This window comes from Ambystoma mexicanum, chromosome 12, assembly GCF_040938575.1.
Source record: "Ambystoma mexicanum isolate Mex_15411 chromosome 12, UKY_AmexF1_1, whole genome shotgun sequence".
Classification (NCBI taxonomy): Eukaryota; Metazoa; Chordata; class Amphibia; order Caudata; family Ambystomatidae; genus Ambystoma; species Ambystoma mexicanum.
Genome location: NC_090936.1, coordinates 41,899,887 through 41,926,998, shown reverse-complemented (window position 1 = coordinate 41,926,998; position 27,112 = coordinate 41,899,887). Strand labels below are relative to the sequence as shown.

The 27,112-nt window shown below is 45.5% G+C and overlaps 1 protein-coding gene across 3 annotated transcripts in view; it reads left to right on the top strand.

Annotated features, from left to right (window-relative positions):
- ZNF277 (zinc finger protein 277) overlaps positions 1-27,112 on the top strand; it is a 415,867-nt gene that overhangs the window by 271,370 nt on the left and 117,385 nt on the right. The window lies entirely within an intron of this gene.

The window sequence follows — 27,112 nt, the reverse complement described above, 5'->3', positions numbered from 1 at the left end:
AAATATATATATATATATATATATATATATATATATATATATATATGTATATATATATATATATATATATATATATATATATATATATATATAGTGTGTGTCGTGCATTTGAAATGGGTTTTTGAGGGTGGTGTATGACAGGGTGAGGTTGGGAGTGGGTTAAATGGGGGTTGAGTTGAAACTGCCATAAAAAAACAAAATCGTCAAAAACTGGCAAGGTGAAAACACCACAGTGAAAATAGCTGTGATTAAAACATGCAAATCCCTTTCTTAGACACACGAGCTACGTTCAGATCTTTCCATCTTGACCAGAAATGATAAAGAAATAGTTTTCTACAAAATTATCAAAGATAAGGTACTTGTGGGCACCTCTAATCAGACTCTCAGCCCTTGTAATGTCACACGATGTGTCTTATCTTGCATTTTTTATTGAGGTTGTATGTAGTTGTGCTTTGAACTTTATAACTAGTTGAATTGGCACGGCTTTAAGATCTCGGTGCTACAACACCATGACCATAACTAGTCTTGATATGGTTTGAAATGTTGCGGTGGCGTTGGGGCACACAATCTGAAAGTCGTGCCAATTCAACCTTTTAAAAATACCATCTGTAATGCCCTGCAAATCTATTACAGGTTTGCATGGACTTTAAAAGTGTAAGCCCAATGCAAGTTAAACATTCGCTAATTCACTCCCATTGATCCAAGATGCTGGTTATATTTTAACCAAACAAATATGTCATTGCTGAATGGCATGTAAGCACACAATTCGATGTTGGTATTTTTTGAGGGTCTTTTGTGTACACATCCTTACATGCCTTTCGCGCCTTGAAACACTTGTGCATAGGCACGTTATAAATGCCATATTATATCATGTACACTCTGCCTTGACTTAGCGTAGCATGGTTTTGACCGCTGCAGTCTCTTAAAAAAAAAAGTCAGAAAGTTGATGAATGTATGCTTTACTTTTTTCAGGTTTAGCTTGTTAAAACACATCCTCATCCCTCCTGCGTGCAAGCACTTCCCATTCAGTGAATGCATCTTTTCGTTTCACACTTAGGCACACTTTCTTTCTATACCTTAAAACAAATCTGATTCTCTGGAAATGACTCTAACAAAGTCACTCCTTGCACCGTAAGAGCATTTAAGTGTCTAAACAAAGGTTTCGGATTTCCTTCTGTTTATTTTGAGAATGCTGAACAGTTTCATAGTACATGATGTAGGGAATATTTTTTCAGAAGCAGTCTGGTTGGGGGTTCAAGAAGAGCATAACTGTACAGTGAGCCTGGGGTGTCATCAGTTTGTCCAAAGTGTCTAATGTTAACAAGACAGAGCCACCTGGATTTGCTTTTGGAGGAGAGTGTGCTGGTATCAAGGTGCAATTAGTCCCACAAACGCACACAATAAAATGCACAAAGCAACAATATGCCCAAAATATATATACTCTTTTTTACAGTAATGCATTAAGTAACCGCACTTCAAATATGTGCTAAACATTAAGTAAAAGATCTCACAGTATATGTAAAAGAATAGTAAATTGTCTATACAAGACCCAACTCACTTTTGAGCCCAGTGGAAAAGACAAACACAATTAAATGAATTACTACACACCTTGCAGGGGTCACCAGGTGGGAGTAGTTGTGATATACCCCCTCCTCCCTGAACATACCAAAAAAATCAAGCGGGTAGTGTGATGACTCCTGCAGAGTCATCACTAAACCTTAGCCTAAAGTCTCCTCCATGTGGTCAGGGGAAGGCAGCCGCTACATGATCGTAACGTCTGAGGATAAGATTTCCCTAATACCTAAATATCTAATGGCAAGCTGTCAGTGAACGGTTCCTTCTCCCAGAACTACCCAAAGCACAGACCATGAAAACTCTTCTTTTAACCAGCATGAAAGTGGTACATTGGGAGTTCAGGAAGTTAAACTCACAACTTCTCATTTTGAAGGTGCTGCCTTATATCAAGGTCTAAAATCCAAGGGTAAACCACCAACTCCCTTAACAACCTCCTATAAATCTAAAAACACTCCAAGTTAACAAATCAGCTTAAGTTAACTGATCATAAAATAAACAAGAACATTATGGACTTAAGTCCCATAATGCCCATAGTACAGGACTCAGAGTTGATGATGTATCAGGAGTGGTCTAGTTGTTATGGCAGAAAGCACCTGAGCAGGACATTTAAATATATAAATGGGCTTCAGGTGCAAAGGCGGGAAGAAGCTGATGGCGTAGTTGTGGCGGCAGCAGGACACTGTGCGGGAGATGCTGGGGCACCGTGGCTATGCAGAGGATGTGCAGCGGAAGGCAATTCTATAGAGAAACGCTCCTGACACGCCAATGGACTGCTCCGGTACTGAAGTCGCACCAGAGATCACACAGAGCTGGCAGAGCTCCTCTGAAGAACTGCACGTATCTCAGCAGTCAAACCGCAGGTGGTAGAAGCAGGGAAAGCTCCTAAGAGATCCGCAGCAACACCAGCGAGTGAGGAGATGCCAAGGCATACCAGTGAGTTGGCCTGAAGCAGGTGACCCCGGGGCGCTCTGAAGGAGACCGCTATGTGGAAATAATAACTTTGAATACTGAACAAATGAACTGATGCAAAATGGGTACAACTCTTATAATAAGGAACACCAATTAGGGAACCATTGTAACCCGCATTGCCAAAGGCAGAGAAGAGAGATAGAGGGCAAACAGGCTGTAACTCTCCTAGTAAGGGATAACAATTGGGATGTCATTGTAACCCGCATTGCCAGCAGCAAAGAGGTTGCCTAATCAGAAGACAAAGGTAGCAGGAGCAAAGCCCTACTTGTAGGAGAGACCAAGGGGGAGAGAATTGTAACCTGCATTGCCTACAGCCAAAAGGTGAGCAAGAGATAAATTATTCTTTTATGGAATATTAATTTGGGAAGAGTCGAGAGACTATAAAGAGAAGCAGTTGTTGGTTCAAACCTCCTCTTTTATATTCCTGGGGTGGAGAGTTTTGGAACACGCATTACCACAGAGTACAACTGTAGAAGTAGGAGTTTTATCCTGGCAGGCGAGTAAACCAGGAAAGGACCAATTGTAGTTAGTCCTGGCAGGCGAGTATAAAGGAAAGAAGTGATTATTGAACCATCCCGACTCAAGTGTTTCCTTTGAAGAAGAAGAAGAAGAATGATGTATAAAAAATTGCTTGGCCTTTAAGCCACAAACATTTGCCCTGTTTTATGAAATTGTGCTTTGAGGAAAATACTTTTGTTTTGTCAAGCAGGAGATTGTGCAGAATTGACAGTTGGTTTGATTTATGAACAAGCAGTTGGAGAGAAAGATTTTCACTTTGCTAAGTGAAAGGCTACATTGAATCGAAAGGACTATAATTATGTTGTATGTATTAGTGTGGGGGTCAGATGCTTTTTGAACACTAGGTCATTTTTCTTTAGCCTTAGTTTGTTAGGCAGAGACATTCTTGTTCGGTTAGGAAAAGATAGGTGTTTGTCTCATCCCTTTTTATTTAATAAAATGGCAACTTGTGAGAAAATTATACCTTTGTGTCAGCCTCTCATTTCTGACCCCTCACAGTATATTGAGGTGTCATGAATGAGACACTGACACAGAGGACTCATGATTTTTGGTAAAAAAACATTTATTAACTAAATAGGAGGTTGAAAATGCCTCACTAGCCCTAATCTAGGAGGCATTTCCCTACCTCATCCACAATTAAGGGGTCTTGTCATGCATCCAGGTCCCCAGCATCACGTTTCCCAACATTCTGGCCCACAGCACTACAGTTCCCAGAATGCCCTGCTCGTATTTCCAAACACATCCACCTCACGTCCCGTACCTTCACAGTGACAGGGGGCGGTACATCGAGGCTCCAGGGCAATTCGGCAGCCTCAGAGTTCTGGCAACCAGCTACGCCCATTCTATTATTGGCAGCTTCCCTGGCGCTTGTCTTCGCGCTCGAAATGGAGCAGGGTTGCCATGACACCGCGCTTTGATCCGCGTCACGTGACACAGGGATCCCGATCACGTGACCGGATTTCCATGGCAACCCCCTTAAAACAATGAAGCGGGCGCCTTTCGTTGCTCCACAGCTGTGTTCCTGGCGTTTCCCTGGTGCTCGGACTCACAACTACGTTTGGAACTATTTACCTCGACCCCAGATGTGTAATTGGATTGTCTTTTGGATTTCCCTTGACTTGTTATTATTCTTACCATTTCTGGACTTTCTGACTTCGGTCTTGTCTTACGGATTTCGATTTTGGATCACGTTTTACTAGATACCTCATAATTCACTGCCTCAGCTTGGAATTTACTGTGTCACCGCCAAGTGAACTATTCAAGTTACCATTTCACAGGTGCTTCCAGTGAGAGCACTTGCCACCACCTGCCGCTTTTTTCACTGAGGGTACTTTAACGCTCTCTGAGGGAGTGTTTTCCTTTTGTCATACCTCCGCCCCCTCTTCTGGAATAGTTTTCCCCAACACTTAGCTAAGATTTCTAAGTCCTGCTTCCCTGTTTTTTACAGATATATATTGTTTGCCATTTGTTTATCTTATCTGCATCATTCCTTTTCAGCTGTCGGGGTGACCTATGTTCCTGTACCTGCCACCTGTGGCCCTAAAGACTGAACAGCAAGTTACCTTACCATTCTGTTCGGTACTTAGGGACGGAGGTCTTATATTCTGCACGACACTCAAGTCTTGACAGGTCTGTCCTTTGTCAAAATGCCCAAAGCAAAAAATATGACCTTTGTCCAAATCCTAGCCTGTCCCTCACACTCTAAAACAGATTCTAAGGTGCAAGGGATAGTGTGTGTGGTTTTCAAAGTGCATGGATGTTCAAACCCAAGACAAAGGTATCTATCCAACCAAAAGGTTGGATATTGGAGAAAACATACTACATGCATTCAAAATAACAGCAACGCAGAAAAAGACCGGGACCCAGTTGCTGTCTGTGGCACTAAGTAATGTAGGCTTGATGGGCCCGAAGCTGTAGTCCGCTCCATTCTCAGGTGTGAATGCATGGGGGTAAATTAGGGTAGAGACATAGTCGGGGTTCAGGATGAAGTGTAGATTGTTTCTGTGTGTAGCGAATACCACTGTGCTCCATGCATGTCTTTTAATGTTGTCCATGTCTTTTAATTTTGTTTTTGCTCGTTTACGATTATTTTTGTTTGTAAATGGCAAAAGCCGAAATACTAACTTACTCGCTCCATGCATTCAATATTGATTGTAAAAACAGGATGGAATAAATACAAATAATAAATAATAAGCAATTAGCAAAGACTGCACACATTCACTAGTGCTTATTTCTGGCACTTATTTCAAGCATCCAAAAAGTAAGAGTATATCAAAACATTTGCAAAAAGCAGGGGTTAAGTCCCAACAAAACATAAATGCGAAATTATTGTCACAGTTGTAAAATGTACTATTTACTGAACATATTTTAACATAGCAACTGGATGGGATCGAATTCTGACACCCTTTTTATCGAGGGGTCATCCAGTTGATGAGGTGCATTGAAGTTCCAAACCGTGGTCCTGAATCAATTATTTTTACACAAAGTTAGGTGTTGAACCCCACATCTAACTGCCCCTATGAACGCACTGCTGGCCAGTAAAGGAAACTCTCGTCCCTTCTGTTGATTACATTTTCTCCTGATCAAAACACTAAAAACAATCTATTCATCCCAACAATCATAAGTCTTGGTTACTTACCTGTAACTGTATTTCTCCAGCATTGGTATCTTTCATAGATTCACATGCTTGAATATTCCTCGTCGTCACGCTGGGAATCCTCAGTGATAAATAATTATTAAAATGTTTTTAATGTAGACACATTGCCACCTAGCAGTGCATGTACATAGCCCATTATAGTCTACGAGCCATTCTATTGTGTAGTCCCTCCACCACACTTTGGTCCTTTATGGCCCCAACCAATGATTTTCAGATTTTGACCCGTAGATGTTACAGTATGATGGATCCCAAGCAATAGGAGCAGCCTCTCAGGGGAGGCGGGTGGACACATGTGAATCTATGAAAGATACCAATGCTGGAGAAATACAGTTACAGGTAAGTAACCAATACTTCTCCAGCATTGGATCTTTCATAGATTCAGATGCTTGAATAGAATACCAAGCAGTTAAAACATGCCACCATTATAGCATATATGCATAATTACAGAAAAAACATATTTCTGATCAAACCGTTACCATGTAGCTACACAACGGTTACGTACTTCGGGAAAGGTGGGAAAGGAGGCTGGTCCTACCTTATGCAAAGAGATGGCGGAGCACTGCCTGTCCGACTGCCACTTCCTTGTTGGTGTCTTCAGCCAGGCAGTATTGTTTCGCGAAGGTGTGTAGAGTGCTCCACATGGAGGCTCTGCATATGTCCTTCAAGGCCACCCCTGTGTGGAATGCTGTTGACACCACCCTTCCTCTGGTGGAGTGTGCGGATGGCGGTCTAATTAGAGGGTCGCCTTTCATCTGATGGCAGTGGGCGATGCAGGATGATACTCGGCGTGCCAGACTATGTTTAGAGACATGTTGCCCTTTGGTACGGCCAGAGAAAGCAATGAACAGTCTGTCTGAGGAGCGGAACTCCTTGGTTCTCTGTAAATACAATTTCAATACTCTAGAGACGTCTAGAGAATGCAATGTTCTTTCCGCTTCAGAAGCGTGGTTCTGGAAGAAAGTTGGTAAAACTATGCTTTCCGAAAGCACCTTGGGAAGGAACTTAGGATGTGGTCTTAAGATGACGCGGTCCTTCTGGAACAAAGTGAACGGAGGCTCAGAAGACAAAGCTTGTAACTCACTGATTCTTCTGGCTGATGTGATAGCTATCAGAAAAGCTGTTTTCCATGGCAAAAATGTCACTTCGCATCTGTGTATGGGTTCGAAGGGAGGTTGCATGAGGGCTGTTAAGACGGTGTTGAGGCTCCAGTTCGGAACTGGTATAGGCGTAGGAGTATAAGTACGCATCAGCCCTTTCAGGAAGACTTTAACTGCTGGTAAGGAAAGTAAGGTTTGCGTCTCCGGGGTTGTTGTGTAAGCCGCTATGGCTGACAGATGGACCTTGATGGAGGACAGTGAGAGCCCTGACTTAGCCAGGTACAACAAGTAGGGCAGAATCTGATCAACTGAGACCATGAGAGGATCGATTGCAGAGTTCTCGCACCATTTGGAAAAACGGGTCCATTTTCTGGTGTAGGTGACTTGTGTCGACGGGGGCTCTAGCGGCCCTGATGATATCCCAACATTCTGATGGTAAATTTAGGTGCATCAGTTTGCGCTGCTCAGGAACTATGCCTTGAGAGAACAGTTCTGTTGTGTCAGCAGATATTGATGCGTCCTGAGGCGAATCGGGGGCTGACAGGATAGATGCCTCAGTGTCGGGTACCAGACTTGCCGTTCCCAATCCGGTGCAATTGGAATCAAGGAACAATCCTGCTCTTTCACCCTGCGAAGTACCTTCGACATGACGGGAATGGGGGGAAAAGCATAGAGGAACTTCCCCATCCAATTCACTGAGAACGTGTCTCCAGTGATTGGTACTCTGGGTATCTCGAGGCAAACCTCTTGCACTTCTTGTTGTCCCTGGTGGCAAAAAGGTCAATATGCGGGTGGCCCCATCAGGCAAAAATCTGCTCGGTTTCCTTTTTGTCCAGTTCCCACTCGTGGGACGATGTGTATTCCCTGCTTAGTCTGTCCACAAGGACGTTCTCCACTCCCGGAAGATGCTCTGCCTTGATTTGCACCCCGTGGTGTAATGCCCATGCCCATAGCTGTTGGGCTTCTTGTGATAGTACTTCTGACCTTGTGCCTCCCTGCTTGTTTGTGTAGTGCATGGAGGTCGTGTTGTCTGTCTGGACTACAAGTACATGACCAGCAATCACTAGTAGGAAAGCTTTCAGCGCCAACCTTATGGCTCTGAGTTCTAACACATTGATGTGAAGCTGGGATTCTTGTGCCGACTAGGTGCCCTTGGTTTGGAGGTTCGCAAGATGAGCGCCCCAGCCTGATAATGAAGCATCCGTCCTCAGCAGAAGGGTCGATGTCGGTGCTTGAAATGGCATCCCCTGCAGAAGATTCCTCGGAACATTCCACCATCGAAGAGCTTTCTGCAACGTCGATGGAATCTGGACGATGTCCTCCCAGCATCCGAGAGCTTGTTTCCATTGGTGGTCCAGGGCCTCCAAATCCGGTCTCATGCGTAGCCTGTAGTTTGGTATGAGGAATATGCATCATGCCCAGAAGGGATTTGTAAGAGCGTACGGATGTTGTCTCTTACTGTAGGAAGTTCGATGTTGAGCGTAGAATCGCTGCTATTCTTTCCGTGGATGGCCTCACTCTGGCAATGCTGGTATCAAGCTCCTCTCCCAGCAAGAGAGCTGTCTTGCTGGGAATGGGGCAGGACTTCGTTTATGGAGAAACCTAACTCTTTTAGGAGGTTGACAGTTCTCGACACTGCTGAGCGAGCCTTTGCGGCGGAACTTGCATTTATCAGTCAATCGTCCAGGTATGGAAAAACTTCAGTTCCTGCCCTCCTGAGACTTGCAGCTACCAGCGCCAAGCATTTTGTGAAAACTGTCGGTGCCGATTTTAGCCCGAACGGGAGCACTTGAAACTGAAAATGACGCTCTCCCACCGTGAACCTGAGGAACTGTCTGTGCGCTGGATGGATCGGAACATGGAAGTATGCGTCCTCCAAGTCTAAAGTGGCCAAGAAGTCGTGCTTGTTTAACCAAGGTAGCACCCCTTGTAAGGCTACCATCTTGAATGTTATGCGTTTGATAAATGTGTTCAGTGCCCTCAGGTCCAAGATGGGTCTCCATTGACCGTTTTTCTTTCTGATGAGGAAGAATCGGGAGTAGATACCTTTTCCCCTCTGAGAATACGGCACTGGTTTACCGCTGCCTTCTGGAGCAGTTTTTGCACTTCGGACATGACCTGCCCTAGCATATGCACTCTGCGAGAGGTTGGAGGCAGGGAAGGAGGTTGGTCTAGAAATTCTAAGGTGTGTCCCTTTCGGATCACCTGTAACACCCATTTGTCTGATGTAATTGAGTGCCAGCGCTGGAAGAACTGGCTTAACCTTCCCCCCACCGGGGTGCGGCGAAGAGGGGAATGTGTTTGATCGTCAGTTTTGCTTGTCTTGTGACTTCCTGTTAGGGAGAATTCTCTTATAAGGCTAATTTCCCAAGCCTAGTGAGTCCCCCAGCAGCTTTGCTGGATTTTTGTGGTTTGTTTTTTTCTCTTTTCTCCTGCTAAGAGTGAGACTCTTTTTCCTCCCACTTTTAGGCATGATTTGAGGTATGTGTTTGACTTTTTGTGTGCTTATGGGCTATGTTTTTTTTTTTAACTCCATAGGGTATCATCTGTTTTTTGTGTATGTGAAACACAGCACTCTCAGTGCAGTACCACAGGGGTGTCATAGTGACCCCCAAACATAGACTCCATACCCTGGGACGGACGAGTGTCTCCCAGGGCATGTAAAGTCGCCATTGACTTTACTAGTCCAAAATTGTGAACAGAACCAGTACAAACCATCATATTGTGGAAGTACTGGAAGGGGTTAATTCGATTGCCCCTGGGTCTGTTTTCAAGGGGGCACTGTCCAGTCCCCCATTGTCGAGTTTCTGGCTGGTGGCAGTGGTTACCACGCAAAATATTCCACCAGGATATTTCCTATGGGATTTTCCCATTGATTTTAAACGCACCACTTTTTGGTGCAATGTTAAAGATACCTCCGGTTTATTTATTTGATATTAAATCACTGGTTGGGTCTTTTTGCCAGAACTCTTTTCTAAAATGGCATTCGTGTCCATCTCTGTAACTCCAACCAAGGTCAGGCCCTTTGTTCCAATTTTTGGCGGGCTTCTCCACAGAAGCCCTAAAACTGGTGCCACTCTGTCTGGGTTCCACAGGATGTGTGGGTGGGGGAATTGGCACCCTGGACTGCGTTGCCTTAGCAACTCAAGTCGCACTCTGTTCTGATTGGCCCAGTGGTGAGCCGCCCGGCTCACCACTTAGCATGTTTGAGTGACAGCTAGGCTGTTGAATGGGGGGTTTTCTGCTGAAAAGCAGGGCTTTTGGGACTGGGACTTCAGAAGTCGCCACAGGACCTAAGAAATCCGAAGAGGGGAGAAGCTGAGCCATCTGCAACGACGACACCACCGGTGGAGCCCTGCTGCAACGAGCTCACCACTTTCCCGACGACAAGAGAAGATCTTCTGCTGAAAGAGTCTAATTCCTCTGAGTTGGTGGGATCAACCAGTTCGCCATTTCGCGTTCCAGGACGTCTCTTGGTCGAGTCGCTCGTGCCAAGCACCCCGGCGGCCGGATAGCCAAGCTGCACCACTGTGACTGAAAACGCACCTTTTCACCGACGAACTCCGCAGCTGGTTTCTTCCCTGTGCACTGCAACGACTCCAGGTTTCCTCCTCCACGAGATCCTCTCTTCCCCTGGTCGAAACCACAAACTGCACCCGCTGTCAGGGACAACTGCCACCGCTGGAGCTTCCTCACTCTTTAAGGTACTGTGTTCTACCTGGCCTCCGTTTCTTCGGATTGCTAAAGGTGACCGTTAAATCCTTGGCTTTCCAACTGGGTTGGCCCCCAGACCTTCTAACTTTGTCTTCGAACCACCCCAACCTCTTTTGAACATTTCTACAAAGACTTGAATGCATTGCTAAACCGTGTGATCTTGGGCACATTTCGCCTTGCTCCATTCAAAGTGGCCTGGCCAAAGAAACTTTGGCTCTACAGTATACCCTGCCTACAGTAACTTGATTTTGTCTCTTAAAAGTGTTGGAAACTGTTTTATTTTTATGACCTGCCTTTTTCTCTCCCTTTAACCTAATTATTGGAGTGCCATCTAAGTTACGCGCTCACCTCTGTTTTGACAAAAAGTGGTGTTTTAACTTAGACTTGTCTAGTAATTGCTCAGGGAGGTGTAAATACTTTTCTGATTGTGTTGGAACTTGCTGTTGATTAATAGTGCTAGTGTATTTTCTAAAGTGTGTGTTAAATAAATAATTATATACTTTTGATACAAAGCTCTGGTCAGTGTTTGCTTGTTCTACTGTGTTTTTGGCCCTATTGTGTATCCTTTATATACTGCCTAACTCTTCTTGAGAGAAGTCTGACTGCTCAGCCACAGCTACCAGGTAAATCTGGGTGGTACAGACTGCTACCAATCGGGTTTACTGCTTACTCCTGTAGTCTTAATCTTCTTGCAGTGGTCCCCAAGGGAACTGCACAGGACTCTGCCTAACACTTCCCTTGGGCGGAGCCACGCCTGCCTCTATGGGAGTATCTGTTGGATGACTGATATTTATTGTCTTGGTACGTGCCGCCTTGTGCTTTTTGCCCATACGAGGAGCGACCGTATCCTCTGAACTTGGAAGATGAGTCTCTAAAGGGACAAAAAGACTGATGGTATTTATTTTTGTCCTTCAAAGAACTGATGGCTCGGGCTGTGTCCGTGTCTGCCTTGATTCCCTTCAAATGGTCGTCTATCTTCTTTCCAAAGAGATCTTGTCCATCAAACGGCATGTCTAATATCTGCGCTTGGACTTCAGGCCTAAAGTTAGTAGCCTTCATCCAGGCCTGCTTTCTGAGCACCGTGCCGTGCGCCTTCTGCCTGAAGCCTGATTCGGCCACATCAACCGCTGCGTCGATCATGTGATCCGATGTTGCTTCACCATCAGCGATTATCGATTTAGCCTCTTCCTGGAGCTCTGGTGGTAATTGCTTCGCCAATTTAGACATGCAGAGCCACAGCTCGCGATCGAACCTTGCGGTCATGGCCAGCGCATTACCCGCTCTGATGGTAAGCGATGCAGAAGATAATACTTTCCTACCCATGGCTTCCAGCTTACACCCGTCTTTGTACGGTGGTGCCGACAACGGTGAGGAGGGATTGGTGAGTTTCTTTCTAGCCGCCACTGTAATAACCGAGTCCAGTTTTGTATGGCCTCTCAACAAAGCGGTGCCTATTCCGGGGCTTTATATTTCTTCTCTGGTCTGGAAACCAGAGCCGAAGTAGATAAGGGCGTAGATAGGATCTTAGATCCGGATTCCCAGATGGTATCGAGGAGAGGAATTGTGGTCACCGTTCTCCTGCGTTTGTTCCTGTGCTCATAGAGCACCGATTTCCTTTCTTCAGAAGAAACCTGAATTTTAAACAATTCTGCAGCTTTGCCTATAATGGTGTGAAAAGAAACCAGATCATCCGGTGGTGAGGCCTCACCTGGTGAATCTGTCCTCCTGGGCTTCTCGACTACGTAGTCATCCCACTCGCTGTTGCGTCAGGCTCATGTGTTATTTCTCCTTCTTCTGGGTCCGAGTATTCTCTAAAAGTATTGTCCTGCCAGTCTGATACCAAAATGGTGGACGGTACCATAGTTGGATCCACATCCGGAGATCACAGTCTGTGGGATGACTGTGGCGATGGGACTCTTGTCGGTGAAGCACTGTGAGTGCTTATCCTAGGTCTTCGAGCAGGTTCTGGTGATCTCATCCGTTTTTGAGGTCTACTCCTGTGAGGAGAACTTCCTGACGTGCCTGGAATTGGAGATGATTCTCTCTGAAAGGTTTCCGATTCTATTGGATCAACTGGAGTTTTCTCCTCCCTTTGCCGTCTATAATATTCTTCTACAATCCTCTGCAGGGATAACATAAGTATCGGGTCATGAGGATATTTGGCTTCTTCTGTGGATGGTTGCCAAGGAGGACTGTGTTCTTTCGGTAAGGGACCGGATGTCTCTTCCACCACTTCTTCAGGAAGAATTTTTTGATGCAGAATTACATCAGGAAGTTCTGCCATGTCCCCCAAAGGTGAGACTTGCTGTACCACTGGTTCAGCCTCAGTACCCTCAATGACTTCGCCTTCAATGACAGGTGTTTCATGTGTGGAAGGCGCCTCTGGCTCCAATTCCTCTGCAGGAATTTGCGGTGTCGCTGAAGGTGTTATGAGTGATGCTATTTGCAGACGAGCGCCCCGTGGAAGGTGTTTCCATCGACTGATGTGGCTTAGATACCGTCGATGAATGTGATTTTGTCGACGACTGAGATTTGTGTCCCGTCGACGAGGGCTACGTCAACAACTGAGATTTGTGTCCCGTCGACGAGAGCTTTGTCGACGAATGTGGCTTGTGCTGCGTGGACGAATGCGTCATGAATGAATACCTCGTGGACGAGTGTTTTTTTTGCTCGTCGACGAGTGCTTCGTGGTCGACACGTCCGATGACGATGATCTTGCCGTCGACGATGTCTTATGCGTGATCGTCATCGATGATGGTTTCGTCGATGGTATGGCCGATGACGAGCCTTACCTTTCCATTCGTTCGTGGACGGCTTCCCCGTCGACTGCCCCCCACCCCTGTTTTTTGCAAACTCCTCCTTACCTCTGGAGGCAGATTTTGCTGACTTTTTCTGGCTCGATGAGTCAATTGGAGGCAGAAAGGGTATCAATTCTAGCTTCCTCTTGCTTTTGGTCTTGGGAGAGGAACTCCTTTCCACTGAAGAGGACCTTCTCTTTGAAGTTTGCCCCACAGATGGAATGCTGGATTGGGCAGGAGCTGTTCTGACTGACTCTTCGTCTGAAGATTGATCCCTGGCTTCCAGGAATGAAAGGAGTCTTCTATGCCTGTCATGAAGGGTCTTGGTGGAAAACTTTCTACATATCTTGCATTTCTTTGTCATACGTGTACAGACAATAAATACAATGCTCGTGGGGGTCTTTATTGTAAACCAATTTCTTCTTGCACCTCGTGCAGTCCCTGAACAGGGAAGGCTTCCTGATAGCCTGAGGGGCCTCCATTTCTGAATAGAAGTTCATTCGACGATTTTGAGTGGAAAAACAACAAGTATTCGTCTCAAGGATTAACTGAGAACAAAGCCCCTAAGAAGGGGAACAAAATGGAATATATTTACAAAAATATATTCCACAGAAAAGTAGAAAGAATTTGAACAGCTCAGAGAGCTTGAGGATTCCCTGTGTCTGTTGGACTGCGGTGAAAAATCTGAAGATGGCTGCTGGGGGCGGAGCTTAAGTCCTGTCACCCCATTGGTTGGGGCCATAAAGGACCAAAGTGAGGTGGAGGGACTACACAATAGAATGGCTCATAGACTATAATGGGCTATGTACATGTACTGCTAGGTGGCAATGTGTGTACATTAAAAACATTTTAATAATTATTTATCACCAAGGATTCCCAGTCTGACGAAGGGGGAATATTCAAGCACTTATGTTTTCATTCATCACACGTTGTGAGTTAAGTATGTATGTTTATGTCTGTATGACTTATTCCACTCGTTCTCTTTCCCCTGGACCCTAATTCCTCCTCACCCAACAACACGGTTTGGCTGCCACCTTGGGCGGGTTCACAATTTGCCTCTACATGATACGGCTTGGCGCTATTTGACCACTATGGTGGTGATGTGCATGGTATAAAAGACTAATAAAATAACAACCACCATTGCTACAAAGAACGAATGGTGCCTGAGCACCTATATGCTTGAACAGATGCCTACATTACACCCCCTGACCTTGTGGCTAGCGCCAGCTCATGAAGGTAGTGCTACCTCCTATAATTGAATGGCAAGGAGCTACATAGTAGTGAAATGATAAAGAGCGCCTCTAAAGTCTGTGTCTGGCGTGTATTGAAGATCAAGTGGCACCAAACAAGTGTGTGTGGGGAAAAAAACAAGCAATAGATACAAACTTCCCCCTTAGGCACTGTAGTATTGCATGGCCAGATTATAGCAGTTAGGAGTTGGCATATAAAGGCCTGATTTCCTTATGCCAAGTGAGCCCTACCAGACCAGTTAGCTTTTTACAAAGTGAGCAGGGTGCAGCATCACTGTTCCCTCTTTGAAAGCAATATCTCTTGCCCTAGGAAGAGGGACTTGGTGGGCATCCCACACGGCAGAGGAACCGCAATAATGCATTTCTATCTCCATCACAAACATCGAGAACCCTGACGTGAAAGAGTAATGGATTGTCTGTGTGTTGTCCCTGCTCTGCCCTATTTGACCATTTGCAAGATGTCATCACTTCTCCCCAAGGGGGAGCCCTTTTCCATGCGACTAGGGAGGTGTTGGCGCTACCCAATAGTCCCCCTGGGGTGCAGGGGGTAAATGTGGGAGGACCTCATGGGGAGCGACTCCCCCTCTGGGGACCAGGACAATCACCTAGGGTACTGCCCTTTGAAGAGCGTGACACCCCAACCTTCCCTAACCTCCATTCCAATTCACTTCCTTGAAAAAAGACCCATGAATTATTGTAGTGCTTCGGATAAAGAAAGTACTAAGACGAAGAAGAGCACAGAAAACCGGAAGATCATTCACTGTGCTAGTACTGGTATTAGGTGGCCCAGAGGAAGCCTGAAGTTCAACACATCAAAAGCAACTAAGGACGTTGACAATCCGCCAGAGCGGAACTGGCCACATTGTATAAGAATAGATGATGGACAAAGGAACTTGAGAAGCAACAAGCGCAGAAACAATCCAGAGCGGGAGTTTCAAATTCTGCCAGCAGACCAGAGCAGGCAACTGATGAAGAATATGACTTTCTCAACACCAAACATCCGATCATTGGAAGTATATATTTTGTACCTAAAATTCACAAAAAATATACTACTCTACCAAGCAGCAGACCACTAATCAACTGTATAGGAACTTTAACAGAGCCTATTTCAGCTTACATTGAAACCCAGCTGCAACCTTAGGTGGTAAATCTTTCATCATTCATCAAAGATACAAAAGATGTTATACCACAACTCACCCTCATAAACTGGGAGGCTGACTTCAGGCTAGTAACATTTGATGTAACCGCTCTAAACATAAGCATCATTCACAAAAAAGCTATTGAAACAGTCAAGTACTTTCTGCAAACCAGATCATTGTTTTATTATTGTCAGAATGAAATGATTTATGACATGTTGTATTTCACTCTCAACAATAACCTCTTCCTATTCAACAAACAACTATACAGGCAAAAACAGGGCACGGCGATGGGTGCAAAATTCGCTCCAGCCTATGCAAATCTCTACATGGGAGCATACGAACTACAACATGCATGGAAACAGCTCATTCATTGAACAGGTAGCTTATTGGGGAAGATACATAGATGATATTCTTGTAATCTGGAAAGGCGACAAACAATCATTAAAATATTTCCATAACTTTCTGAATGACAATGACTTCAATCTAAAGTTGACAATGGAAGAAAGCAATCAGAAGGTACACTTCTTGGATTTAGAGCTCTATATGCATGAGGATAAAATACAATCGACGCTCTATACTAATCAACATCAGGCAACAGTATACTCCATGCCAAGAGAAATCATCCTGTCCATACAATAAATAACATCCCATATGGAGAATATCTATGAATCAAAAGGAATTGCACTGAAGATATAGAATTCATAAAACACAGCCAATCAGCCAATATTTTTTTTTTGGAAAGAGGCTATTCTAAAAAGAATTTACAAACAGCCTTAGACAAAACTTCCTCGAAACCCAGAATGGAATTACTCAAGAACAAGGTGAAACCCAAGGACAAAACAGTAGCAACTCGAAAATTGAGATTCATTACCACTTACACTTCTGAAAACAAATTCCTGAAGAAGACTTTAGCAAAACATTGGCATTTGTTATAATCAGACCGGGATCTCCAATCTTTTCTGGATGATCAACCCACAATCACCTACAGGAAAGCCCAGAATTTGAAGAATATTGTGAGTCCATCTCATTTCGAAAGACATCAGAAACAAAAAGGCCTTTCACAACTGTGGATTGAAAATAAATTAAAGGGAAACTTTAAATGTGGAACATGTGCAATGTGTCAATACTCAGCCAATGGACTTACACAATTTCATTTGCCCAATAGTCAGATCCATTTTCTACAAGACTTTATCAATTGCAAAAGCAAATTTGTGGTATATGCATTAAAATGCCAATGTTCAAGAATATATGTTGGCAGCACCATACGTATGCTAAAAACAAGAATTTCTGAACACCTAAGAAACATTTTGAACAAAGATATGAGATTTCCAATTGGACTCCATTTCCTCACCGAACATCCAGAAACCCACATGGATAAAATTAAGTTCTACGTTTTAGAAAAAGTTCAACCGCACAGCAGAGGGGGGAGACAATGAAAAAAGACTGAGACAAAGAGAAGCCTATTGGATTTGCAATTTGGATTGCTGTTATACAGGTCTAAACACAGACTCAGAATTAGGATATTTACTATGATTTACTTTTAACAAAAGGCTAACTATTGCGTTTAAATTTCTTTCTAGGAAAGCTCCTTTACTTGATCTGCTAATTTGAATGTTTTGTTATCTATATTCTCTTTAATTAATTTCACTGAATTCCCTTACATTTATATTATATAATTTTCAAGATTTCCATCACATAATATAGGCTTTACAAAATGCTATCCATTACTTTAATTTAATTTGAAACTACCAAAAATATGTCCATATAAATAAGCTAAACAATGCTTAACTCTCAAAGCAATTCAAATTGTTTCTTTCAACAAAGTGAATCTTACAAAGTAAAATAATGAATAAATCACACCAAAAACAAACTTCTAAATGATGTTATAAGATTTACATTATCTCGCCACTTCCTCTTTGATCTACCCCATTTAAATTGAAAATGACACATTCAAGTGTCATGAACTATGTGAATCTCCTCCACCTGCCGACTAACAAGATAGAGTTAAAATGGCGTCCAAAACCTAGTGCTTAAGAACAAAAACCAAATGCGTATTTCAAGGTGGCCATCTTGTAAGCAATCGATAGATTGATCACATTATCAAAGTATGTTTCATTTTTGAAATGAAGGTTATCTCTAATTACTAAATACAATTCTCTCTGTCCAAAAATGTTGAGAAATAAGCTGATTAAATTAAGCAAGTACAATGAGAATAAATCAAACTAACTATAATGAATACTACATAAAATCGCGCATATGCAATCTATTAATTAAAACATCCTTTTTAACACTTCAAGACCAAATGTTGCACAAGACATTACATTACTAACTTAAACCAGGTCACGAAAATATATTCTGATTCGCTAAGGCATCCAAATATCGAATGTAATTCGTTCATTACGTTAAGTACGCAATGAACGCGCGTTAATCACTGTATAAAGAGGCAGCCATCTTAAAGCCAGTCATGACCTCGGGAAACCAAACCGCAAAGAACGAACTGCTGTTCCATCCGAAAGGAATTTTGAATTCACTTGCTATAAATAGGTAAGAACCCTCATTTCCTTACCATGACACAACAATACTTCAAAAGCCATCAGTAGGACTATGCTAAAACAAAGCATTTTTTCCTGTTGCCCCACTAGACTCCTGCGAGACCGGACGCCATCAAAAATCATGAACTTGACAATCAGTGGCACTCTCAAAAAGCTTACATGCAACTTTTGAAGGGGTTCATTTAATTAAAATCTATTTGGACAGACAGCTCACTAACAAGGTGAGCATTTTAATACTATCCATTTTGCATTCAATTTACGGGAAAAAAATCCTTTATTTTGTAAAAAATAAACACTATGCTCGTTCAGTGAAAATAACGAAGACATAGTACGCACTGTTAAAATACTAATTCAACTGCCTAGTTCTCATTCATGTAGTAAGCCATTACATGGACAACAATTAATGATTTTCTCACTAGACGTTTTTTGCTCATTTGAAATGTGATGTTACCTATACACAATTGATTTATACGATTTATTCATCATATATTTCTTCTTTTCAACAGATAATTGCTCTATGTATGACGAACAATACATTTAACAATGAAGTACTGTATTCTGTATGACAAAAACACCCTCCTGATGAACCAATGAACTTGGTGAAACACGTGTTGAGGGAACGATCTGTCTTAACCCTAAGGGATCACTTGAATTGATTCTGATAAAAAGGAAATAAAAGAAAAAACTTTTTTGACAAAAACTTTGAAAAATCTAATTTTTTGTATTCGGTGCGCAGGCTGTATGACTACAACCATTGACCATTTTCCAGAGCAGGCAGGGGAAGGAGGACGCGGGCGAGCCGCTGAGGGAGTCCTTGAAGCAGGACCCGGCGAGTCCCTGAGGGAGTCCTTGTTGGATCGGGCAGGAGCGGAACCACGACCAGCTGAGAGAAGCAGTGACGTGACCTCCGGTAGGTGGGCTATTTGGCTCAACAACAACACAGAGACCGTAAGAAGCTGGGAGCTGCAGAGCTGCCACGGAATGTCCAGGTCATAGCAAAGTCATGTGAAGCAGACAAGACGCTGACCCCAATCCCAGGAGGAACGGGAAACATGCCAAGAGCCCATATAAGGTAACGGGAAGCACGTACGTACAGGTACGGACACAAAAGTAGTGAGAGAGTCTCTGCTCGTGATAAGATTAACTTTTTGAATAGGGTCGCTGACCCCCATAGTGAAGATCTGTACATCCGAGGAGAGCTTCTTCATCTAATTGATAGCGCCAAGGCCACGAAATCCCATAGTGAAGAGATGTGCATCCAATGAGAGCTTTCTCGCCTCAGTGGTATCCCCAAGGCCACTGAACCTCAAAGTGAATATTTGTGCATCCAAGGAGAGCTTCCTTGTCTCAGTGGTAGCCCCAAGTCTGCTGAACCTAAAAGTGAAGATATGTGCATCCGAGGAAAGTTTCCTCGTCTCAGTGGTTGTCCCAAGACCACTGCACTGAGTCTCCAAGTGAAGAATTGTGCATCCGAGAAAAGCGTCCTCATCTCAGAGGCGGAGACTACCCCAAGGCCGCTGACTCTCATATAGAAGATTTCTGCATCCAAGAAAAGTATCCTTGTTGTAGTGGCGGGGATAAGTCCACTGACAACCAGAGAAGGGTCTGGGGCCCCAAAGCCAGTGAAGCAGACCTCAGAGGAAATCTTGCTCATCACAGTGGAAGAGGTCCACTGAAACCCAGAGAAGGATTTGGGACTTTGCTGATATTGTGAAAGAGTAGCAGAACAAAGATCAAGTTAACAGATACAGAAAATAACTTTCAAACACCATAAGAGGGGAGTCATTATCCTGGAGAAGAAATTGAACGCTTTGAATATACTCAGGAGACGCCAGGGGAAGGGAGTCATTCCCTCTGGCTTTGATGTGGGCAATATGGAACAAGTTACTTACCTGTAACTGTTGTTCGAATGGATTGTGTCCTCCAGCGTATTCCTCATCTTTGACATGTAATGTCCAGCTTCAGCTGCTTCGGAAAACATTTTCGGCAGAGGACGCTGTGCGTCGAGTCGATATCCCTCAAAGGCCTCCGTCAAGGGTGACGTCATTGGATGTTATAAGTAGCACGCACGGCGCCCGTTGGCCTCAGTTCCGTTTTTCCGCAAACATGTTTACTTTGTGAGAAACTCGGCTCGGCTCATACTTGTGAAAGTATTTGCTGTTCATCTTTTCGACGATTTCTTCGTCTTCTACCCCGACAACCAATTTGTTCCAGGTTCAAGAAATGTAAGGAGTGCGGGTCCAAGATGTCTATTACGGATCTGCATCGAGTCTGTCTGTGGTGCATGGGTGAGGGCCACAAGACGGATTTGTGCTCCAAGTGTCAGTCCATGACGGGGAAGGCCTTGCGGGAACGAAAGGGGAAGCCTCAGGTAGGCAAGGTGTCCAAACCCTTTAGATCCCGACCTGCTGGGCCTTCGACCAACGAGTCGAGAGGCGACTCTCCTCGGCGGTAGAAGGCCAAGCGTTCAAGGTCTCGTGGTGGTTCCCGCTACTCTTCGTCCTCATCGAAATGCTTGAGGTGAAGGCACCGCCGGTCACCTTCCTCGTTGTCTTTGTCAGGCGGCACCCCCGAGAGGGTGACATGCGCTTCCAAAAAGTCGACACCGGCAGAGTGGGAAGCTTTCTGGGTGGAGATGCTTAAAATCTTTGACAAACAGGGCATGGCTCTGTCCGCGCCTTCTGTGGAAGCCGGCAAGGAGCAGTCTCGGCCAGACACTCACGTGCACTCCAGCCTTGCATAAACGGCGTGATCCACAACAGGCCCTCAAGGCCTCGATCGGACAAGATTTCGAAGGATCACTCGAGACGTTCAGAGAGGTTAAGGTCGTCGACACCTTTGAAGTCTTCAAAGCCCTCGAAGCCATCAACGTCGTTTGTGCCCGTTGGGTCTTCGACGCCTGTGTTGACGCCGGCTGCCCCAATTTTACCAGCTCAGCCCTAGTGCCTGTTGACCCTCCAAGGAAGGCTGTGGCTAAATCGAAGTTGACGCCTTTGGCAATTTCGAAGCCTCTGGGTTCCATACCAGAGAAAATCTGTGTCCCTCTTCCGAAAAAGGATTTTTTTAGGAACCTCACTTCCATTTTTGAGGAGGATGCCCCTTTTGGACTTCAGTATGGGACTCCTAATGTGCCTGAATGCCTCGTTTCGGAGGAGAGTAGGATGCAAGTTCTTTGTGACACTTTGCATAATGCTAGTTGTATTGATACCTCTCCTGATCTGGAGTTCGGCAAGCGCGTAGATGGATGGTCATGGAAGATATTTTCGGCAGGGAGTATAGCATTGAAATCAGCCAACTCCACTTGTGCACTTGCAAAATTTGTGTACACTCTGTGGGAGTGAATCTCTATGGCGGCAGAGCATATTCCCGAAGGGGATGAGAGGGACGGCTTCCTGGCTATTGTTAAGGACGGCAAGGAAGCCATGTGTGAGTCCCTCCAGTCTGGGTTGGATTCTGCAGATAGCATCAGCAGATCCATGGCTACGAGCACCGTGATACGCAGGTTTGCGTGGTTGCGAAAGTCGTGTTTTGCACGTGATGTGCAGGCTAGACTTCTCAACATGCCATTTGACGGGTCTCATCTTTTTGGCAGCAAGGCTGATGAGAGCCTTGAGAAGTTGCAGACCTCTAAGGTGGCTGCAAAGTTTTGTGAGCCTCTGTTAAGCAACCTCAGCCTTTTCGTCCTGGCGGACAACTTTGGAGGGGTAGATCTTTTCACTACTAATCTTCATTTGGAAGGGTGAGAGGAATGGCCAGTCAAAGAGGCCAACGAAAGTTTCCTCGTGGTGGACGAGGTAGAGGTGCCAAGTCAGCTCAAGCAGCAGCCTCTTTACCATCAGCCTCTGCAACAGCCACTTCAAAACCACTCTGAGGGCTTGAGTCACAATTCTCCAGTGGGGGACAGACTGTCTCAGCATCTCGAAGAATGGCGAGACATTACTTCAAATACTTGGGCTCTGGAAACAATAGCCCACAGCTACTGCCTTCCCTTTATAAAGAAGCCTCAGACCAATCCAGCGGGGAAACACTCTTTGAGGATTCCGGATCCGCTCCTTGTGCAGGAAATTCTGACCCTACTAGAGAAAGGTGCTATAGAACCCCAGTGCCTGTAGCGGAGAGGAACAAGGGTTGGTATTGCCCATATTTTTTTTATCCCAAAAAGGACGAGGGACTGAGACCGATCTTGGACTCAGGAAAGACACATTCAAGATGGTTATTCTTTTTCAGATCCTTCAGGCCCTTCAACTTCAGGATTGGTTGGTGTCATTGGACCTTCAGGATGCTTATTTTCATGCACCAATCCATATCAAACACAGTAAATACCGGAGGTTTGCGGTTGGCGGCTCGCACTATCAGTTCCAGTCCGCCCATTCGGTTTGACCTCCACCCAAGGGTATTCACCAAACTGATGGTGGTAGTGGCAGCGCATGAGGGGATTCACGTCTACCCCTACCTTGACGATAGGCTGATCAGGGCTTGGATCATCTCAACGTTACTTGCCACTCTTTTCACAGGTTGGGCTTCTCCCTCAATTTCAAGAAGTCCCATATAACACCGTCCCAACAGCTCCAGTACATAGGGGCTGTCTTAGACACATCCTTGGGAAAGTGCTCGCCACCCAAGGTGAGGGCTGAAGACATTCTCCAGATGGTAACAAAATTCCAGAATGCCCAGAGTCTTCCGGCCTTCGAATTCTTGAGGTTGCTTGGCCTCATGGCATCCTGCATTTTCCTGGTGCCAGAGGCCTGCCTGAGAATGAGATCCCTTCAATGTGCTCTAAGAACACAATGGTCCCAGTTCTCAGGACAGATGTCAGACCGCCTTCAGATTCCGACCATAGTCTCAGACGATTTTCTGTGGTGGGCCTGCAAGGGGAATGTTCTGAAAGGAGAACACTTTTGGCAACCATGGCCGGAGATAACTGCAGTGAGGGACGCCTCACTCAAGGGGTGGGGAGATCACGCCAACGATTTGACTGTCAGCGGTCATTGGTCTCCATTGGAGTCCAAACTACACATCAATCATTTGGAGCTGAGAGCAATCAGACTGGCGCTGAAGGCTTTCCTGCCATCTGTATGGGGAAAGAATGTCCTAATAATGACGGACAATATGGTGACCATGCACTGCCTCAACAAGAGAGGAGGCGTAGGGTCAGTACGACTGTGCAGAGAGGCAATGCAGCTCTGGTATTGGACTATTCAAGAAAGAATCTCCCTATCAGCGGTTCACCTAGCCGGGGAGAAGACGGCGGTGGACGCTCTGAGCAGGCAGAGCACTGTCTCCCATGAGTGGGAACTAGCACAGGAAGTCCTTCAGGAGACCTTTCCCCTTTGGGGAACCCCTCGGGTGGATCTGTTTGTGACCGGTGTCAACCAGAAGTGCGAGCTGTATTGCTCAAGGGAATTTCTTCTGAGAGGAGCTCTAAGGGAAGCGTTTGTGGTGAATTGGCAATTCCCACTTCTGTACGCGGTTCCTCCGGTTCCAATCATACCTCAAGTAATTAGGAGGTTGAGGAGGTTCGGGAGCCGCATTATCCTCATTGCCCCAGGTTGGGCCAGGAGAATGTGGTACCCAGACCTTCTGGACATGTAGGTACAAGGATTGGGATCTCCCGGATGACGTGATGGAGGTGTTGCTTTCGTCTAGAATGCCAGCAACAAAGTCTCTGTACCGTTGCCGTTGGAATAAGTTTACCGACTGGTGCAGATATGATATGATAGGTTATTTATAATGCGCTTAATTCCCAGAGGTTTTTAAGTGCAGACCCGGGGATCAAAGCTGTGTTGCTCCATGTTGTCTTGCTTCCAAGGCGAGCACGTTGCCACTAAGCTATCCTCCCGAGACAGGAATGTTGATCCTTTTCAGTGTACAACGCCGGATGTTCTATCCTTTCTGCTTTCATTAGCACACAAGGGTCTTCAGGTTGGAACCATTAAGGCTACCTGGCAGCGCTTTCAATTTTTAATCGCTCATCAGAGGAATGCTCCTATTTCAACATCCCTGTGGTCACTGTTTCTAAAAGGGCTCACAAATGTGTTCCCGCCATCTACGTTTCAGGTTCCGATTTGGGACCTCAACCTGGTTTTTAAATTCTTGATTGGTGCACCATTTGAACCCTTGCACTCATGTCCGTTGAGGTTGTTAACCTTTAAGACAATACTATTGGTTGCTCTTACATCTGCACGTAGAGCGAGTGAGTTGCAAGCACTTTCTTCCAAGCCACCCTTTACAATATTCCACAAGGACATGGTTGTGTTGAGGGTGAAACCCTCCTTCCTGCCTAAGGTTGTTTCAGACTTTCACTTAAGTCAGAAAATTGTGCTGCCAGCCTTCTGTCCTCCTCCACATCCTAGTAAGGAAGAGGAAAGGCTACATAGGTTGGACCCTAGGAGAGCACTAAGCTTTTATATTTCCAGAATGAATGGATGACCAACTCTTTGTAGGCTATACAGGACTCAGACTAGACCAGGCTGTTTCTAAACAGACCTTTTCTCAGTGGATCATCCTTACGATTTCTGAATGCTGCGGACTGGCAGGCAAGGACCCTCCTGAGGGCTTGCCTGCTCATTCCACCAGAGGCATGGCCACTTCGACAGCCTTGCAGAGGGGTGTCTCTATTAAAAACATCTGTGAAGCTGCAACGTGATCATCAATACACACGTTTACTAAGCATTACTCTCTGGATACTTCCCATGCTCAGGATGTTGCTTTTGGTAAGGCAGTCCTTTACTCTGCTTTTAAATATTCTGCATGTCTAAATTCTTCACCCTCTTCCTATCATGGATACTGCTTTGGGAGTCTGTCAAAGATTAGGAGTACGTTGGAGGACACAATCCATTCGAAGAACAAGTTACTTACCCCTGGGAACGTTCTTTTGACTGGATGTTCCTCCAACGTATTCCTCATCGCCCTCCCAGCCTACCCCTCTTTTGAATTTCCCATGCTATTGCAGCTTTTGTTCCAACAAGGCTGAGTACTGTCCTGTCCGTGTTTTGTCTGCTACACAAGGAGGGAAAAAAACAGAACTGAGGCCAACGGGGGGCTGTGCGTGCTACTTATAACATCCGATGCCATCACCCTCGACAGAGGCCTTCGAGGGACATTGACTCGAAGGCATCGACGCACAGCGCCCTCTGGCGAATTTATTTTAGGAAGCAGCCGTAGCGGGACATCATATGTCAAAGATGAGGAATACGTTGAAGGAACATCCAATCGAAAGAACGTTACCGGGGGAAGTAACTTGTTCTTCTCCAGCATGGGTCTGGCATGGATTCAAATGCTCATGAATATTCCCTGTCGTCAGGCCGGGAATCCTCGGTAAAAAGAAAAAAGTTTCACTTTCACTTACAAATGGTCTTTCTCCTATAAACCAATCACTGAGCTCTGGGTCATACTGCCCCCAGCCAATGACTGCCTTCTCCCTAAGCCCCTCCTCTGGCAGCCACCTTCAGATTTGGTAGCACGTAAAGTGGCAGTATGACCAAGAAGAGCCACAGAGGGGCAGGAGGGAGGGTTTGCATGTGAATCCATGCCAGAACCATGCTGGAGAACAACAGTTACAGGTAAGTAACTTGTTCCTTCTCCAGCATGGGGTCTGGCATGGATTCACATGCTCATGAATAAAGAATACATAGCAGTACATATATACACAACCACGGGAGGTGGCAAGGCTCAATAGAAGCAATTACTCTTGCCTCCGGACCAGGCTCACCTTAAAGCGAACAGGTTGCGTAGTACTGCATGACCGACCCTGGACTCCTCCCTGGGATCACTGTCGATGCAGTAGAATCTCGTGAAAGTGTGCGTAGACCTCCACGTAGCAGCCCTGCAGATGTCCAGCAGGGGCACACGAGATAAGAACGTAGTCATCGCAGCAACCACTCCGGTGCAATGGGCTCTCGTAAGGTCGGGCAGCGGTCGGTTTGCCAACTGGTGACCGTGTGTGATACAGCCGGAGGGCCACCCATTGATGTGGAGGTCCCTCTCCTCCAGCAGCCACAGGCCTCTGGCATGGAGACATAAGGTTTGGGCTCCCCAGCCCTCCAGGGAAGCATCTGTGGTGACCGTCTCCTGGTACGAGAGACTCTGAAAATCCGTGCCCCTGTCAACGTTGGCGCGTACGCCCCACCACCTTATCGCTCGATGGAACTCCTGGCCGAGAACAATCCTGTCCGTAAAGCTTCCGGACCCTTGGACCTATCGAGCGTCCAGGACCTCCTGGAGGGGTCGCATCTGCAACCTGCAGAGCCTGATCAGGTAGATGCAGAACAACATCATGCCGAGCAGTGACTTTGTGGTCCGTACCGTGGCAAACTTCAGTGTCAACAGCCGTTGCACCTTTCCCAAGATGGCTGCGGTCCGCTTCTCTGATGAGGCCGCTAGGCAGGATACCGTTTTGAACCTGGACCCCAGGAACAGAGCGTCCTGCGATGGAATCAAGCAGGACTTTGGATAATTCATGGAGAATCCTAGATCCATCAACAGCCGGACGGTCCTGTCTGTGTGGTCGACAGCGATTTCCTTTGACCTGGCCTGGGTGAGCCAGTCGTCAAGGTATGGGTACACATTTATCCCTTGCAGACGTAGATTGGCCGCCACTGGTGCTAGGCACTTCGTAAACACCCTGGGCGCTGACATGGGAAGGGCCTTGAATTGGTAGTGCTTTCCCTGTACGACAAAGCGCAGGAACTGCCAATGCTTCTGTTGAACGGGGACGTGGAAGTGAAATACCCTTCCTCCAGTTGGCCGAGCACGTGCTGCAACGTGACCATCCTGAATTTCTGGGACTTGAGGAACTTGTTTAGTCGTCGCAGGTCGAGAATGGGCCTCCAGCCCCTGGTCTT